The 17,295-nt window shown below is 39.0% G+C and overlaps 1 protein-coding gene and 1 non-coding gene across 18 annotated transcripts in view; both read right to left on the bottom strand.

The window, feature by feature from the left end:
• Positions 1–17,295, bottom strand: part of LTBP1 (latent transforming growth factor beta binding protein 1) — a 458,940-nt gene that overhangs the window by 65,083 nt on the left and 376,562 nt on the right. The gene's annotated exons all lie outside the window — the stretch shown is intronic.
• On the bottom strand, positions 11,272–11,343 carry TRNAW-CCA. Its single transcript has one exon. It is a non-coding gene; the product is annotated as a tRNA-Trp (tRNA).

The following is a 17,295-nucleotide window of genomic DNA, read 5'->3' as shown; positions in this document are numbered from 1 at the left end:
TCGTTCCCATTTCATCTTCTGTTCACTATTCACTGTCTTCCTTCTAAACCCCACTTCCTGACTGTCCTGAGCGATCTCTCTGACCTCTACCCTTTTTTTAAACCTCTACATCTTACCCCAACTTGAATGGAAAAACTCAACGAAATGATTTCACATCTTAAAAAAAAAAAAAAGTGAATCTTCCTTGCAGCATCTAACACAAAGAAGACACTTATTAAATCTGTCCTGATGGATTTTCAATGTCAGCGTCAGGCTGGGATCACAACTGAATTACTAGTCATAACCAAGAGACGGAATTGCACTGTGTCATCAAGTCACTTCACACTGGCCACTGCTCATTTTAGACTTCCTGAAATGGGCATTTGTTGAAGAGATTACGTTATTCACTGAACCACAGGATTTAAGGGCTGGAAAGAAACTCAGAAGTGCTTTAATTACCATTTGCATGCTGATGGTTTCCCAATCTCTCTCAAGGGTCTGTCCTTCAGAACCCTTTATCTAATATCTATTGGACACAGTCATAGTAAATGAACTCCCTACTGCTCTCCCCCTCAGCTCACCTCCATTTCTCCTATATTTCTGCCTCCTGAGATCCCAAGCTGTCACCCCAACCAGGAACCTTGGTGTCAATTCTTCCTTCTTCCCTACTCCTTGTCCCTTCCGAATCCTACCCTCTTATCTTTCCTGGTCTTTCTCATCCCCCTAATTGGTTTCTTTATCTCCAGTTTTGTCTGCCTCCCTCAGATCCATTCTCCAGGGATTTCCCTGGTAGTCCAGTGGCTAAGACTCTGCTCTTCCAATGCAGGGAGCCTAGGTTTGATCCGTGGTCAGGGAACTATATCCCACATGCAGTAACTAAGAGCTCACATGCTGCAACTAAAGATCCTGCCTGCCACAGCTAAGACCCAGCACAACCAAATTAATTAATTAAATTAATTTGAAAAAATCCATTCTCCACCAAACTGCAAACCAGCCAGGGATAGTCCCTCACTCAGAATGTTCTATACCATTTTGAGGCTAGAGAATACAGACCACTATCTATAGCAGAGTACCGTTCATCATCAGGCGTCTGGCTACACATCTGGCCATAGTTCTTAGCTAACTTCTTTCCTAATTCATGCTTCAGCTCTGTGAGCATAAGTACTAGAGTTCTTTGAAAACCCTATAGTCTTCAATTTCTCACTGACTTTGTGCACACACCTTTCTCCACTAGAAATTCTCCCCTCTGCCCACTTTGCTCAGAAACTCTCCCTGGCCCCTGGTCAGCCCAAGAGATACCTCCTCTGTGGCAGATTTCAGGGCCCATCCTTTGTGCTCCCAGAGTATGTGGGGACACTATAGTGCTTAACAGGGCTACTTCTGGCGGTAGAGAACCTTCAACTCAACCTCGCCAGCAGCTTATTCCCTTCTAAAATGGGACAGTGGACAGTAAAGGAGGAGGAAGGGGAAATGGCGCCTAGAAACCCGGTGGCTTTCAGTCCAGATACTTGAAGTAAACTCTCTTGCTTTCTTTTCTATTATTTCTTTTATTCATTCAAGATGATGATTTCTTGTTAATGACAGTCAGCTCAAGGACTGAATAACTGACCTTAAGGTGAACAAGTTCTGCATTGGTAATGAATTACTGGACGTCTTGCAGTCTCAGATTTACTGTAATAGTGATTAACAGAGAAAGTTCAGATGAGCAATATTTTGGACTTCAATGAGTAGGAAAAAATAACCTAAAATGCCTGGAGACCAGCTCTTCAACAACTAATATTTTATGAAAATGATATACTCTAGCTCTCTGCAGTTTCATGCTTTCAACAATGAGGTGAGGTAATAGCTTAATAAGAGGATGTTTGTTTCATGTCTCTGACTAATGATCTATATTTAAAAGCCCCATTATTTCATTAGAATTTTCTTTGATGACAAGATATTTTTCCACTGTTAGTCCTATCTATAAACAGATTCATAAGAACTGCCACATTGAAGATTAACTCTAAGGCTAAAGGTTAAGAAAATGTATTATACTAGAATAAAAGCCTGACCAAGATGCATACTTTAGTTCGCTTTTGCTGAAACTGAACTTTGAATATGAAACTAAATTTTGAATGATTAAAATATCACAGATTTTCTTTTTGCTTAATGAAGGATGACTCTAGTAAGTTACTAAAAGAATTCTGCTTAGGCATTTGTAAAAGTCATATATGATATTGTCTATCACCAGCCACACTGTCTACCCAGTGATACAGGAGTAGCTGTTCAGCGATCTCACTTGACAACCCAGATGAAGCTGATACATCAGTGTAAGCACTGATTTCTCATGCACATTTTTGCTATTTATAGTTTACTAAGCGAGACAGATATAAACATTACCATTTCAATGAAAATGAATTCAAAAGAATTATGCAGACGAAGGAAAGCAGATCATTGATGTGAATTCTCCAATAACAAGATTACCCAAAGGTCAGAAAGTGAAACAGAGCATAATCCTGGGCAAATGCAACTGCCAGGGGCTCATTTTTAAAGGAGCAGCGTTGCCAATGACCCACATGACCATACACTTTGAGGACCTTAACCATTGCCCTACTTGGTAGACCAATGATTCTTGTCTGTATGCTTTTTTTTTGGTGTATAATTGCTTTACAATGTTGTGTTAGTTTCTGCTTTATATCAAAGTGAATCAGCTATATGTATACAAACACCTGCCCCCTCCTCATGAGCCTCCCTTCCCTCTCTACTTAGTCCATTTTCTCAATGGACCAAAGGCTTTTCAAAACCTACTGAGTGTTACTAGGGATTCTACACAGAAGAGCAGAACTCCAACCTTTTACTGTCCCTCAACTCTCACTTAGGTAAAGTGAGCTATGAAATAAGGTAAAAGTACAGAGAGCAGACATGATTTTTCTAAAAGGAGCTGAAGTCAGGTAACCCTTATTTACTAATAAAGAAATTACAACTGTGTTCAAAGACCTCAACAATAAAATACATAAGACATCAATGATGCACCAAATATTTTGTATTATAGGCACAACAGTCTAAGTACATGGGGATAAGGGGTATTTGTATATTTGGTCAATAAAATGATGTGGCTTTCTTTGTTTCAGACATACTCTTCCATTTTTTGTTTTGAATTAACAAGTCTTTTTCTCATTTTCTTAACATCTCCTACCTTTGCTTTGTCGATTTTCCTTTTTCTTATTCCAAGCAGGACATATCCACCTATTCAAGGAAGGAGCTCTCTGACAAGCCTTCTTTCTGCTGCCAGGGCTCTTGAGAGAGGGGGATGAGGGGAATGGGGTATCATTTTTGATAAGGGACGACTCACAGGAAAATCTCCACAGCCCTTGTATGGTTGGAAAGAAGAAGCCTTCCTGTCATCAGAGTCTTTTTAGATGAATGAAAAGGTTCATCTCAATTTGAAGAGGCTTTGAAGACTACCTGGTTCGATTTCTTCATTTTAAGAACCAGAAAGCTGAAACTTACAAAGGAGAAGTAACTTGCCTCAAGGTTACCCAGTCAATCAGTGGTAGAGTTGACAAAGAAGCAGTGCCTAGTGAAGGAACAGTCTTCTGAATCTAAGTTTGTGACTGTACCTACCACATCTTATCTCCCACCATGGTGATGGTTATTGAAGGTCATCTGAGAGAATGAACAGAATTAACTCAAATGTGAGCCCATCAAGTACCCTGGGATGTATGCACTTCAAAGATGCAAGTCAGAAAACACACTCCTTGACTTACCACTTACTGACTTGCAATTTAATCAAGTACCCTCCTCTTGTCCTTTAGCAAGGCCTTAACATCCACTATCATCGTACCTGAAATCTAAAGATCTGAGGTACTGTAGGTGCTGAAGATGCTATTTTTCTAGGCGACCCTTGCAAAGAAAGACCTGTCAAGCACCAAGGGTGTGTAAGCCACAGAATGTCCCAGGGCCATGTCTAGCGTTGGTGCTCTTTGGATCTCTCTGTAAGATGGAATGACCCAGTGTTTCAGCCCAAGGATTCCTGACCAACTGAATGGGTTAAATATTTGGCACTAGAATATTATGAGAACAGAGCCACAGAAAGGGGGCTTACAGTGGAAGGGAGTGCATGGCTCCCCCCATGAGATGCCCTCATACTCTTTACTGAAAGGAACAGAAGCAGGCAAGGAGACAGCAAACCCCAGCCAAGAAGTGGGACTGAACAATGTTAAACCAGCTGAACAGATGCCCAAAGGAATTTTTAAATGGCATGGCTGATGGCCCAAAAGAGATTACAGTCTCCCTCACAGCACAGGAGAGAAGCCAGGATTAAACAGAAGATGAGCGCAGGCCGAAAGAAAAAAAATACAATTTAGCCAATAGGAAATTAAAAACTGGATTTGGAGACGATCCAGACAACACAATAGGATATGGAAAGCGCCTTTTTAAAAAAAAGGTCCACTGAGGTCTGGCAGCATCAACAAGGCTGAAGAATATGGGCCTTATGTGTTATGGAAAATTACTTTGTTCTGGGAAATGGGGATGAGCCAGAAAACAGCAGACGGTATCTTTGTGCAGTGTGACTGCCATGCTGCTGCCGGACAGATGAGTGGGGGAGAAAACCTGAGGACCATGATGGTCACAAGCATGTTTTGAAAGCCAGCAGCCTAAAGATCAGCAATGAGAAATGACAGAAGTACAGCAAGTTATTTCAAATCCAACTTTCTAGCTCCCAAATTCTGGAAAACAAGGCTGGCCAATGAAAGGTCAACTTTTTTTCCCAGCCTTCAAATGCATTACTTTAAAACAGATTTCACTTAAATCATTCTTTTAAAATTACCCAGAGCAGCCTCCCAACTGATATCTGAGAATAGCTAGAAATTCCCAAGAAACAAAACCAAAAATTTGCTCTGATTTTAATCAATCAATACATGGATAACAGATTAACCAGTCAGAGTTAAACACAGACTAATGGAAAAGCACCCTAAAATCACAATCATCACCATCCCAGTCAACATATCCAACGACATAGGATTCATCCTTGATCACCTCCCAAAGTACAAGCATTGAGCTCCTCTGATTTTCTCTTCTGTTCATCTCCAAGCTCTCCCCTCTTCTCCAGTCTTACTCAGGGCCTCCTCACTATTATTTGAATTCCTGCAAAGGCATGCCAATGAGGTTTGTGCTCTCAGCCACTCACTACAACTCCAAACCTATCCTCCACAATGAGAGAATGATTAACCTATTGAAATGGCCCAGTTGGTAAAGAATCCACCTGCAATGCAGGAGACACTGGTTTAATTCCTGGGTCTGGAAGATCTGCTGGAGAAGGGATAGGCTACCCACTCCAGTAGCCTTTGTGGCTCAGCTGGTAAAGAATCTGCCTACAATGCAGGAGACCTGGGTTCAATCCCTGGGTTGGGAAGTTCCCCTGGAGAAGGGAAAGGCTACCCACTCCAGTATTTGGGCCTGGAGAATTCCATGGACTGTATAGTATCAGTTCAGTTCAGTCACTGTCGTGTCTGACTCTTTGGTGTCCCAAAGACGCCAGGCCTCCCTCTCCATCACCAACTCCCGGAGTTTACTCAAACTCATGTCCATTGAGTCAGTGATGCCATCCAAGCATCTCATCCTCTGCTGTCCTCTTCTCCTCCTGCCCTCAATCTTTCCCAGCATCAGGGTCTTTTCCAATGAGTCAGCTCTTCACATCAGGTGGCCAAACTATTGGAGTTTCAGCTTCAACAACAGTCCTTCCAATGAATATTCAGGACTGATTTCCTTTAGGATGGACTGGTTGGATCTCCTCGCAGTCCAAGGGACTCTCAAGAGTCTTCTCCAACACCACAGTTCAAAAGCATCAATTCTTCAGCACTCAGCTTTCTTTATAGTTCAACTCTCACATCTACACGTGACTACTGGAAAAACCATAGCCTTGACTAGATGGACCTTTGTTGGCAAAGTAATGTCTCTGCTTTTTAATAGGCTGTCTAGGTTGGTCATAAATTTTCTTCCAAGGAGTAAGCGTCTTTTTTATTTCATGGCTGCAATCACCATCTGCAGTGATTTTGGAGCCTGTATAGTCTATGGGGTTGTGAAGAGTCAGACACAACTGAGTGACTTTCACTTTCACTTTTAAAGCCCCTTCAGGTTTTCTCCAGGGGTAATAGTACAAAGGCCCTTGCCACATGGCCCCTGGAACTCATCCGTATTCAACTCTCAGTTTATTTGCTTTTCTAGCTGACCCCTCTGCTCCTGTATCTTCTACTGCCCTCTTTCCCTGTCTACTGGATCATTCCCTCAGGATCTATTAATAAAATTTCCTGCTATCATCCTAAATAGGGCCCCAGGACACACACAATCCCTTCAGCTAGAGCCACATTTCTCACTCCTTTTAACAGCCAAGATTCTGGACTATTCTGCTCGTTCTCATTTGCTCTTGGGTGGTTCCAGTATTTAGGACCCCACCAAAATGGCCCTTGATAAGGTCATCATTTTGTAAAATCTAAAGGAATTTGTGCCAGTACCATACTGTCTTGATGACTGTAGCTTTGTAGTAGAGTCTGAGGTCAGGAACGTTGATTCTTCCAGTTCCATTCTTTTTTCTCAAGATCGTTTTGGCTATATGAGGTCTTTTGTGTTTCCATACAAGTTGTGAAATTATTTGTTCTAGTTCTGTGAAAAATACTATTGGTAGTTTGATACGGATTGCACTGACTCTATAGATTGCTTTGGGTAGTATACTCATTTTCACTATATTGATTCTTCCAATCCAAGAACATGGTATATTTCTCCATCTATTTGTGTCATCTTTGATTTATTTCACCAATGTTTTATAGTTTTCTATATACAGGTCTTTATAGATCAATGGAAAAAAACAGAAAGTCCAGAGATAAATCCACATGCTTATGGACACCTTATCTTTGACAAAAGAGGCAAAAATATACAATAGAGAAAAGACAGCCTCTTCAACAAGCGGTGCTGGGAAAACTGGTCAACTACATGTAAAAGAATAAAACTACAACACTTTCTAACACCATACACAAAAATAAACTCAAAATGGATTAAAGATCTAAATGTAAGACCAGAAACTATAAAACTCTTAGAGGAAAACATAGGCAGAACACTCTGTGACATAAAACAGCAAGATCCTCTATGACCCACCTCCCAGAGTAATGGAAATAGAAACAAAAATAAACAAATGAGGCCTAATTAAACTTAAAAGCTTTTGCACAATGAAGGAAACTATAAGTAAGGTAAAAAGGCAACTTTCAGAATGGGAGAAAATAATAGCAAATGAAATAACTGACAGAGAATTAATCTCCAAAATATACAAGTAGCTCATGCAGCTCAATACCAGAAAAACAAACAACCCAATCAAAAAGTGGGCAAGGGACCCAAACAGACATTTCTCCAAAGAAAACATACAGATGGCTAATAAACACATGAAAAGATGCTCAATGTCACTCATTATTAGAGAAATGCCAATCAAAACCACAACGAGGTATCATCTCACACAGGTCAGAATGGTCATCATCAAAAAGTCTACAAACAATAAATGCTGGAGAGGGTGTGGAGAAAAGAGAACCCTCTTACACTGTTGGTGGGAATGCAAACTGGTACAGCAACTGTGGAGAATAGTCTGGAGATTCCTTTAAAAACTAGAAATAGAACTGCCATTATGAGCCAGCAATCACACTGCTGGGCATAAACCCCAAGTAAATCAGAATTGAAAGAGACTTGTGTACCCCAATGTTCACTGCAGCACTATTTACAAAGCTAGGACACGGAAGCAACCTAGATGTCCTTTGGCAGATGAATGGATAAGGAAGTTGTGGTACATACACACAATGGTATATTACTTAGCTATAAAAAGGAATGCATTTGAATCAGTTCTATGAGGTGGATGAAATTAGAGCCCCTTATATAGAGTGAAATAGTCAGAAAGAGAAAGACAAATACTGTATATTAACACATATATATGTAAGGAGATCCAACTAGTCCATTCTAAAGGAGATCAGTCCTGGGTGTTCATTGGAAGGACTGATGCTAAAGCTGAAACTCCAATACTTTGGCCACCTCATGTGAAGAGTTGACTCATTGGAAAAGACTCTGATGCTGGGAGGGATTGGGGGCAGGAGTAGAAGGGGATGACAGAGGATGAGATGGCTGGATGGCATCACCGACTCGATGGACATGAGTTTGAGTGAACTCCAGGAGTTGGTGATGGACAGGGAGGCCTGGCATGTGTGATTCATGGGGTCGCAGAGTCAGACACGACTGAGCTACTGAACTGAACTGAACTGATGGACTTGAGAAAGATGGTAATGATGATCCTACATGCAGGGCAGCAAAGGAGACACAGATGTAAAACACAGATTTTTGAACTCAGTGGGAGAAGGCAAGGGTGGGATGATTTGAGAGAACAGCATTGAAACATATACATTACCATATGTAGGCAGATGACCAGTGCAAGTTTGATGCATGAAGCAGGGCACTCAAAGTCTGTACTCTGGGACAACCAGAGGAATATGGGGGGAGAGGGATGTGGGAGGAGGTGTTTGGGATGGGGGAACACATGTATACCCACGGCTGATCCATGCTGATGTGTGGCAAAAAACATCACACTCAGTGGTATTTAATGCACTTGACAACTCTCCTCTTCTTAAAGTACTCTCTTCCACTGGATTCCCCTCGGTTTTCTATGGACACATTTCCACAGTCTTTCTCTTTTACTTGACCCCAAACTATGTTTCTCAGGACTTAGTCCTAGGCCTTCTTTTCTTCTTATTCCATGGTCTCTCTTGATGGCCTCATCCATTCTAATAGCTTCAAACACCATCTATATCTGAGATTTCAATTCGAATCTCCAACAAAGACCTTCTTTTCTAAACATCAGATCTAACTTGATCCAATTATCTGACTGTCACACCCACATGGATATCTCAGGGGCAACTCTAATTCAATACACACAAATGATACTTTTGATCTTAAAATTTTTCCTTCATCTTTCACCACGTGAAGAAATAGTGCCACCAAATACCTACTTGTTACTTCCAGAACCAGGGATCTATCCTCAATATTCCATTTCCTCCTTCCCCTCATCCAAGCCAACACTATGGTCTAATCCAGTACCAGGGTCTATCTCCAAAACATTTGATTTGTTCATTTCTTTCCATAACACTGTTACTGCTCTAGTCTGAGCTACCAATATGTCTGGTCTGAACAACATCTAAGAATATGCCCTTACTTTTCTCTTGCCCTTTTAATCCCATTTCCAAACAGTACCCTGGGCAACATACAGTTTAAAAACATAGAGTATTGAATAACATCAAACCCAAGAGTTTATTTTATATACCACCAAAACATAAAAGAGCTCTGCAAATTCAATTATTTCCTAGTGTTCATTTTTAAACAAATTACATCAACTGAAAGAAACAGTCCTATATTAAAATGTGAAAAAATACACATCTTAGAAATTATGGAATATTATCACAGTCCCACTTAAAATCTGCTAGTATGTTTCAGTTATTCTTAGAATGATATTCAAACTCGTAATGTTTCCTGTGAGGGTTTGTGCATTCCGTTCCTGACTCTTCGGTCTATCCCTCACTATGCCTCCCTCCAAGCACCAGGCTTTGGTCATTCTCACTTCCCTGAAAGCTCCTAGTACTTTCCTGCCTCAGAGCCTTTGCCCTTCCTACAACTCCACCCAACCACACTCTTCCACAGGTAACTCACTCCTCAGGGCTCAGCTCAAATGCTCTGTCTTAAGAGACCTTCAGGTGAAATGAATGAGCTTTCCCTCCTCTCATTGACTAGACTGTTCTTTCCCTTGCAGCAGCTTAATGATATGTGGTCATGTGTTTTTTGAAACACTTATTTGAGTATTTACTGCTTGCGTCCTGCACATGCATTTCCTAGAGGGCAGAGACCGTATCTGTTTTGCTAATCACTGTGCGTCCATAGCCTTGAACAAAGTCTGGCACATAGTAGGTGTGTAATGGCAACATTAAACATAATCCCGTTGAATACAAAAGCAAGCAAGCCTTTCACAATCTAGCCTTTGTTGACCTCTTCAGCTGTATCTCATGCATCACTTTATCCCCCATCTCACACATGCAACTGAGACGACTTACTAAGTCCCAAAACCCATACAGTATTTCGTGTCTCCAAGTCCTTGCTCATGGCGTTTTTCTGCCAAGACACACTCTTCTCCCTTTCCCCCTGCAGCTCTCATGCCCTATTTTTTCATCCAGATAATCTTCCTTTGCCCTCCAAGCTCTTCTAGACTCAGCTGGACCTTCTTGGGAGCATTTTGACCCAACCTTAAGTCAAAAAATGTATCTACACACAGGCTCTTCCTGCCCCTCACTAAACAATTAGGAAGATCTTAAGTGATGATATTAGTAACAAAATGCAGGGCTGAGCGCTCAAGGCCACAGCACAGGAGAAAGAACCACACACACAACGGGGCTGGGCTAGAAAAAACACTAATGACCTAGCCATTTCCCATGCCATTGGAGAACAACAGTCAAATTAAAGCTGCCCTGAAGACAGTTTAAAAAGCAGAATTTATAATGTAAGAATTTGTATTTGAAATTTTCAAATGCCAACTTAAAACACTCTTCTAGAATGAAGATAAAAGGACAAACTGATGGGCAAGAAAACATTCATTTTCATATCTCAGATATATGAAAGATTTAAATACAAAAAAAAGCCCACAAAGATTAAAATACTATAAGAAATATAAATATACAATTGTTCACAACAGGACAGGGAAAATGACCAAGTAGAAAGCAACAAAAGAAATAACAGCATTATAAAATTAAAAGGCAAGTTAAAGAATGAGAAAAACATTTGTAAAGCACAGATAAATGATTATTTTCCTTAGCACACATAAATCAGAAAAACATTCAGTCATGTCCGACTCTTTGTGATGCCATGGACTGTAGCCTACCAAGTTCCACCATCCATGGGATTTTCCAGGCAAGAATACCGGAGTGGGTTGCCATTTCCTTCTCCAGGAGATCTTCCCGACCCAGGGATTGAACCTGGTTCTCCCACATGGTAGGATGCTTTACTGAGCCACCAGGGAAGATCCAGAAAAACACCTCAGGTAGGTTAAAAAAACACACACACACACAGAAAAAAAAGGAGATAAATATAAAAGAAGTTAAAATGAAAAGAAAGTGAAAATGAAGTCGCTCAGTCATGTCCGACTCTTTGCGACCCCATGGAATGTAGCCCACCAGGCTCCTCCGACCATGGGATTCTCCAGGCAAGAATACTGGAGTGGGTTGCCATTTCCTTCTCCAGGGGATCTTCCCAACCCAGGGATCGAACCTGGGTCTCCCGCATTGGAAGCAGATGCTTTAACCTCTGAGCCACCAGGGAAGCAAATTAAATGAGATAATTATTTTCTTATCAAATTAACAGAGGAAAATATGAATGTGAGTTTCTTTTTGGAGAGAGTGTTAGAAGATAGGAGGTCTCACTGGGTTCTGGTGGAAGCAGAAACTGGTACATTTCTGGAAAGCAAGGAGCTCTCATATGTTGTTAAGACCAGTAAAGCTGCTAATATTCTTTGATCTTATAATTAAACATCTTAGAATCTACTCCAGGGATAGGATAATTGATGAAAAGAAATATTTACATATAAGTTTCTTCATAAAGCATTAAACAGCAGCAACAACAACAAAGGACAGAGTTTATATCTCCATAATTAGGAGCAAATTGGGAAAACTCAGCAGTGGCCACAGGACTGGAAAAGGTCAGTTTTCATTTCAATCCCAAAGAAAGGCAATGCCAAAGAATGCTCAAACTACCGCACAATTGCACTCATCTCACACGCTAGTAAAGTAATGCTCAAAATTCTCCAAGCCAGGCTTCCAATATGTGAACCGTGAACTTCCTGATGTTCAAGCTGGTTTTAGAAAAGGTAGAGGAACCAGAGATCAAATTGCCAACATCCGCTGGATCATGGAAAAAGCAAGAGAGTTCCAGAAAAACATCTATTTCTGCTTTATTGACTATGCCAAAGCCTTTGACTGTGTGAATTACAATAAACTGTGGAAAATTCTGAAAGAGATGGGAATACCAGACCACCTGACCTACCTCTTGAGAAATTTGTATGCAGGTCAGGAAGCAACAGTTAGAACTGGACATGGAACAACAGACGGGTTCCAAATAGAAAAAGGAGTACATCAAGGCTGTATATGGTCACCCTGTTTATTTAACTTATATGCAGAGTACATCATGAGAAACGCTGGACTGGAAGAAACACAAGCTGGAATCAAGATTGTCGGGAGAAATATCAATAACCTCAGATATGCAGATGACACCACCCTCATGGCAGAAAGTGAAGAGGAACTCAAAAGCCTCTTGATGAAAGTGAAAGCGGAGAGTGAAAAAGTTGGCTTAAAGCTCAACATTCAGAAAACGAAGATCATGGCATCCGGTCCCATCACTTCATGGGAAATAGATGGGGAAACAGTGGAAACAGTGTCAGACTTTAGTTTTCTGGGCTCAAAAATCACTGCAGATGGTGACTGCAGCCATGAAATTAAAAGATGCTTACTCCTTGGAAGGAAAGTTATGACCAACCTAGATAGCATATTCAAAAGCAGAGATATTACTTTGCCAACAAAGGTTCGTCTAGTCAAGGCTGTGGTTTTTCCTGTGGTCATGTATGGATGTGAGAGTTGGACTGTGAAAAAGGCTGGGCATGGAAGAATTGATGCTTTTGAACTGTGGTGTTGGAGAAGACTCTTGAGAGTCCCTTGGACTGCAAGGAGATGCAACCAGTCCATTCTGAAGGAGATCAGCCCTGGGATTTCTTTGGAAGGAATGATGCTAAAGCTGAAACTCCAGTACTTTGGCCACCTCATGCAAAGAGTTGACTCATTGGAAAAGACTCTGATGCTGGGAGGGATTGGGGGCAAGAGGAGAAGGGGACGACAGAGGATGAGATGGCTGGATGGCATCACTGACTCGATGGACATGAGTCTGAGTGAACTCTGGGAGTTGGTGATGGACAGGGAGGGCTGGCGCGCTGCGATTCATGGGGTCGCAAAGAGTCGGACACGACTGAGCGACTGATCTGATCTGATCTGATCTGAATTAGGAGCATATATTTAAAAATGTAGGGTGTAATCATATGATGGAACTATGCAAAAATTAAGAAGATATGAATATCATGAAAATAAAGATAAATAGTATATGATCTTACTATAACATTTAAATACTGAAAACTATAAAAAAGAAATAGACCAAATAGTCACTGGTTGGTTGACAAATTTTTTTTTACCTTTCATCATTTTCTAAGTTTTTCACAATAAACACATATTACTCTTAAGTTATTTGTTTGCAATCAACTATCTGAAGATATGAAGGCAAAAAATATTCTACTTGAATATGTATCTTGGTATATTCTACATTCTAACAGCAATGAGTGAAGTAAAACTGTGTAAAACTAGAATAGACATTCATAAATATTCTAAAATAAAAAAAGAAAAACTTGAAATGTTTTTTTTTTTTTAATTTTATTTTATTTTTAAACTTAAATAATTCTTCTAGTCGACAATTAAGACACTGAATGTTGAATTTTAAAATAATCTGTTAAATTTTAAAATAAACTGTTTTGCTTGAAATGATTAAAAAATTACTTTTTAAAAGAGACATTGCTGCTGATCATTATTAAGTTAGGAAATATTTTAAGTTATACAACCATAGCAATTTTCAACAACTGCAGCTGCAATTGAAAACAATGCAGCAAACAAAAAGATCTTTAGGTGCTTTTTAATCTAAACAAGTTTTTTTTTTTTGGCATACAAAGCTATATTTGTTTCCTTTCAAAATCTCTGGAGACCCTGCCATAATTACAGTCTTCTGTACATGAATTCAGAGATTCTGTTGAATGAAAAATAAACAGTTTGGAGCCAATCCCTTCCTCAAATATAAATGGTAAACTGCCAGCTATAAATATTTTCTCTCTGAAGATTTTACTTTTCTACTGTATACAGATAAGTACTGTATAGAATTTCACTTTCCATTATGTGAAAGTAGAACTTAGGCCAATATGTTTCAGATCCCAAACTTAACTTTTGGTGCATTTTATTTTCCTTTCATTCATTATTCAGTTTAAAAAATCATAGGAAAGCATTCTTTCAAAAACATATTTAAAAAACAGGGTTGGGAGTGATATAATAGAAAATACTCTAAAATGTAGAGGTAGGAAAAAAAGGAAAAGGAACAAAGAGATGAGACAAATGGAATACAGAGGTTGATACAGATTTGAATCTTCCAAATACCAGTAGTTAAATGTGTACAAAGTGAATTGTATACATGAATTAGAAAAAAACTAGTTTATCCTTTTTATAAGAGAAAGAACCTTTAACTATAATAATACAGAAATATAGGAAAAGATACATTGTGTAAAATCTAATTGAAAGAAAGCACATGAAAGATATAGTCGATTTAAAGGTCAATAGATTTAAAGCTAAGATGCATTGATAGAAAAAGTGACACTTTAAAGAGATGAAAGGTTCGATCCACCAGGAAAATACAAAAATTCTATATCTAATTTGACTGCCAGAAAATATATAAAACAAAATCCAGCAAACTAAAATCAGAAACAGATAAATCTCCATAACAATGAAGATTATAAAATAATCCCTCAGTAAATTATGTAATAGGCAGACAAAAAACAGTGGAGTTATAGATGATATGAACAACACCATTTACAGTGTATTACCACTATGTAGTAGAAGTACTAGAAAGTATCAGGTAAGAAAAGGTGTAATTATTGAAAGAAAAATAAGACTAACTTTAAAATAGCTGAAGTAACACTTTTTCAGCTATAACATAATGGTTTATGTACAAAATCCAAAAGAATCTGAAGGTAAACTACCACAAATTAGTAAATTCAGTAATGTCATGGATACAAGGTCAATGTACAAAAATCAAATGTAGCTCTATACACTAGTAAACAATTATAAGGGTTAAAAACCACTTTAAATACCATTTACAACAGTATAAAAAATATTAAAAACCTCAGCATAAGTCTAAATACATTGTGCAAGACTGTACAATGTTTTTGTACACACAAAAACTGCAACAAAACACCACAGTAAATGAGAGAAAATCTACACAAACTGAAGGATATGTCTTATTTGTGGACTGGAAGACTCAATATTGTAAAATATGAAACTTCCCAAATTAACCTGTTGAGTCAATGCAATTCCAATCAAAATCCCTAGAGTTTTGGTTTTTTGTTTGTCTGTTTTTTGGTGAAAATCAATAAGCTAATTATAAAACTTACATAGAAATGCAAAGGGCCAAGAATAGGCCTGACAATCTCAGTGAAGAACAAAATACTATAATTTAGAATTTACAGCACCATATATTTAAGTTTACTATAAAGCTATATACATAAAGCTATACGATAAATTTATATATACATTTCCTATAATTAAGACAGTATGCTACTAGTGCAAGGGTAGATAAATAAACCTGTGGATAGAATGAAGGAGGAAATAGTCCAATGTACATTTGAACACATGTTTCATGACAGAGTTACCATTGTAGATCAGCGAGAAAGGGGTATGCTTCTCAAACAGTGATGACCCAAACGGAAATCCATTTAAGAAAAAAAGTAAATCCTGACCTCTATTTCATACTATATGCAAAGATCAATTTCAGGGCAAGGACAGTTCCAAATGTAAAATATAAAATAAAGCTTTCAGAAGAAAATATAAAAGAGTATCAAAGATTACAAACACAAAAAGTACTGATCTCAAAATAATCAAAATACTAGAAACTTCATTAAAATTAAGGTTCATCTGAAGTTACCATTGACAGGATTGTTGTATTTAGCATCTCCTTTGGAAGGGATGTGTTATATAGAAGCAGACAAATGAAACAATACTGAAAGAGCCAATATAAAGGTATGAAAACTTGTTCTACATCAATCCTCACAAGAGAAATGCAAATTGACACCATGACGAGATCCCATTACTTAGCATGACTAATCGTTAAAAGGGCTAACCATTCCAACTGTTGATAAAGATGTGGCACTGGAAGTCTCACACTTAGCTGGTAGCAGTGTCTGAAAAACTGGCAATGAAAATGAGACATACATATGATCTATGACCTATAAATTACATGTGCGCATGCTAAGTCATTTCAGTTATGTCCAGCTCTCTGTGACCTCACAGACTGTAGCCCTTCAGGCCCCTCTGTCCATGGGATTCTCCAGGCAAGAATACAAGAGTACACAACCAGGTAATATCCAACAGAAATGAGTGATTATGTCAATTTAAAGGCATGCTCAAGATTAGTCACTAAAGCTTTATTTACAACAGTCCCAAAGTAATCCAAATGCCCATCAACAATAGAATGGCTACATAATTGTAGTATATTCATACAAAGAAATATGTGAAGATGAAGTATTGCTACATGTAACACAGGTGAAGTTTACAAGCATACTGTTGCACAAAATAAGCCAGAGACAAATGGGTAACTACTACATGATTCTATGAATATAATGCAAAACAAGCACAACAAAGACCTGGTAATGCAGACAAAACTGTGGGTACTTCTGTGTGTGGGTATTGAGGAGGGGATGGGTAATAATTGGAAAGAAGCTTGAGAGAGGGTTCAGGGGGCTTGCTACCAACATTCTCTGAAAGTTTACCAAAAGTGCTCTATGATTGATTCATTTTTCTTTATATATTTCAAGCAATTAAAAATGCTACTGGAAAGAAAAAAAGCCTGTCCACACTGCTATGCTAAGCTGCTAAGTCACTTCAGTCGTGTTCGACTCTGTGTGACCCCATAGACAGCAGCCCACCAGGCTCCCCCATCCCTGGGACTCTCCAAGCAAGAACACTGGAGTGGGTTGCCATTTCCTTCTCCAATGCATGAAAGTGAAAAGTGAAAGGGAAGTCACTCAGTCATGTCCGACTCTTTGCAACCCCATGGACTGCAGCCCACCAGGCTCCTCCGTCCATGGGATTTTCCAGGCAAGAGTACTGGAGTGGGGTGCCATTGCCTTCTCCCCACACTGCTATATTTCCTGGTTAAAGACAATCTTAACCATTCAAAAGCTTGTTCTATTTCTTTCCCCTTGGTAAGACTTATTAGACTAAAATATTAAGGGACTGAGTAGTAATCCTGGTAACCACTTCCTATCTGTCCATTGTAAGTCATTGAAATTCTCTGAAACTTCAATTTCCTCCATATGCAAATGAAGTCAATTTTTTTTCATACAGGTGAAAATGAGAACCAATGTAACAATACATATTTTCTTAAAATTTTATCATTTCTATGTGATCCACTGTGAGTCAA

The sequence above is a fragment of the Bubalus bubalis genome, chromosome 12 (genome assembly GCF_019923935.1).
Source record: "Bubalus bubalis isolate 160015118507 breed Murrah chromosome 12, NDDB_SH_1, whole genome shotgun sequence".
NCBI classification, from domain to species: Eukaryota; Metazoa; Chordata; class Mammalia; order Artiodactyla; family Bovidae; genus Bubalus; species Bubalus bubalis.
This window is presented reverse-complemented; position numbering and strand designations above follow the sequence as displayed.